The 2,500-nt window shown below is 39.6% G+C and overlaps 1 protein-coding gene across 4 annotated transcripts in view; it reads left to right on the plus strand.

Moving 5' to 3' along the window:
- LOC135216984 (ras-related protein ced-10-like) overlaps positions 1-2,500 on the plus strand; it is a 327,865-nt gene that overhangs the window by 214,643 nt on the left and 110,722 nt on the right. The window contains exon 1 of one of the 4 annotated variants that reach the window (XM_064252567.1): positions 2,179-2,335. The exons of the other annotated variants lie outside the window; for them this stretch is intronic. The gene's annotated coding sequence lies outside the window, so the exon portion shown is untranslated. Of the gene's footprint in view, positions 1-2,178; positions 2,336-2,500 lie in introns of those variants that run through there. 4 annotated transcript variants of the gene reach the window in all.

A 2,500-nucleotide genomic window follows, 5' to 3' on the forward strand; every position in this document is an offset into this window, starting at 1 on the left:
TTCACAAGTCATTCCTTCGGACGTATCGGGACAGGCTTTGGCGACGCACCGTTTTCTTCGTTCGTCTCCAGGCTGGCGACTTGTACGTATCGTTTTGTGTCGTGTGGTGACAAAACTTTCCCTAAAGGCTGGTGATATCTTGATGTAAAATTCATGACACATAGGGCGTGAGTAAAATGATCATATAGTATCAATTGTTCTCATTTCTGTTTGCTTATTAATGAACTTTTCATCAGATTTTGCGAGTGTTATACTAACAGAGTTCGATTTTAATCAGGTGCCTCATGTATCTCCCAGGAAGTATTTTTTATGAGAAGTCTGTTGTGTAGCTTGCACTCTTCGTAATGACTGGTGTGCAACTTTCTTATTGTAAAGACGTAACTTTTGTACGTGACAGAAAATTAGATTTCCTCAAATTAAAAGAAATCCTGCCCAAAAGTATACGCATTATTGCTACTGGGTTTGGAAGTCACGTGAAAAACATATGAATTCAAAAATTCTAAAATATCTCTTCTCTTAAATGAAGGATTTGCTCGATTTTATACAATTAAATTTGCACAATTTTTTTCTCTTTCTTAGTGGGTAGTCTGTAGACTTCCCACCAAGGGGAGGCGGATTTGCTTTATCAATCTTTCCCTTATCCCAGAGACTTTGCCCCTTCTTGGTGTTATCTCTTCGGGCCTTTGTCTAGTCTAGTGTGTTAGCGTTATCTATATCACGGGGTTTAAACTTGGTTTACTTCAATAATATTCATATTCCAGAGCCTCCTGTTTGTTGTGTCAAATGTGTACTGTAACCTAGAACCTTTGTTTCTTGTGTCGAATCGTGACTAGACCCAAGGAACTTGGGTCCATTGTGGTTTTGGTTATAGTGGCCCATAGCCTTGTCTGTTGTGTCAGTCTTATTTGAATAAGAAGCCTTTGTCTTTTGTAATGAGACTTCATTTCGTAATGAAGCATAAAGCCCAGAGAACGACGAACATTTATTTGGCGCTCGGTCTCACATCAAAATGTCAACGACTAATGACGCAGTAATACGAAGATTACCCACTAAAACCGCAAAAATCGCCCTTGTGAGGGGATCGGCAAATTGACGAAATTATATTACACACATTTTTGGGGGAAAAGATAAGCTCTCTCTCTCTCTCTCTCTCTCTCTCTCTCTCTCTCTCTCACAGTATATTAATGATATATTCTTAGTGTCCCAGTCCGGATATGGGTTGTCATTTTGAAGTGCAGATGTCCGGATATAGAAAGATAGCAACTATCTTTTCAGAAAGATAGTGCCAAATATGGAGAGAGAGAGAGAGAGAGAGAGAGAGAGAGAGAGAGAGAGAGAGAGAGAGAGAGAGAGAGAGTTATATATTTCTAAAGACAGAAACAAAGCTTCAAATATATCTTGTTTATTTCCTCAGAATGTCATTAGAATGTGTTAGTGCTTGAATTCATGTAATGGTTTATAAGAGGGACAGAAATTCTTCTCTCTGTTCATTTTGTAATCTTTTTAAGTAAATCAGATTACAAACGTCAGGTATATATAGTTCCATTATGCTTAGGGGTTACTAATTATGATGAATGTGTATTGCAAATTAGCATTTTGGTCCGCCAAGCTTACAAAACGAGTAAACTACAAATGACTAAATGCTTCAATAAACGCTGTACATCACGTGACTGGTGTTTATAAAGTCGTGAAATTGCTTCTGAATAAGTCATTTGACACATTTATTGCAAATGGGTTCAGATCAACTACTATAGTTCTCAACTAGGGAACGGAATAGGTACAAAATAAAAAAAGAAAAAGAAAAAAAAAGGTGTATGTAGCGGAAAACTGATCTTCCTGACAATGTTTCCAACTAATTACTGTATCATATTGAATGAGTCACTGATTGTTGGACGCCACACCCAAGATGTACGAAATAAAGAAAACATTGACAGTGCTGTCATGAAATTGCTTTTCCTTCCTTGTAATTATTCGCGTGATGATAAGTAATGACTACGAGGTCGTGAGAGTTTTCGTCATGATGCAGTACTACAGAGCGTTGTCTAGTGCAGGAGGGCCACCGGGTGTTGGCCTGCAGGGAGAGGATGCTGTCCGGACGTCCGTTGTTTCGTCCGGATGTGGCGTGATGACTGTCACATCGACACTGGCTGAGGAGTAGCAGCCGTAACGCTCAGTATCCGTTGTGGCGTGACACAGACGACGGCCTTGTTCTCTCTACTGCGTCAGTCTGTTTTCTCTTGTGTTCTCTGTCGGTTGGGGTCACAATTCGCGACGAGACGCACACAGATGATATTTTGTTTCAGTCTTTGGTGTCCTGCCAGTGTCAAAACCAAAGGTGGGTCGCGTTTCCAAATTTGCTAGACTGACGTGAAAATGTTCATTCTGAGATTGAAGAAACTTACACTGTTATTAAAAGTTTGTATAACTGACTTGAACTTTTTTCTCAAAAATGTGTGTAATATGATTTCGTCACGTGACGCGCCCTAGTGAAGGGTGATTT

The sequence above is a fragment of the Macrobrachium nipponense genome, chromosome 19 (genome assembly GCF_015104395.2).
Source record: "Macrobrachium nipponense isolate FS-2020 chromosome 19, ASM1510439v2, whole genome shotgun sequence".
In the NCBI taxonomy this organism is placed as follows: domain Eukaryota; kingdom Metazoa; phylum Arthropoda; class Malacostraca; order Decapoda; family Palaemonidae; genus Macrobrachium; species Macrobrachium nipponense.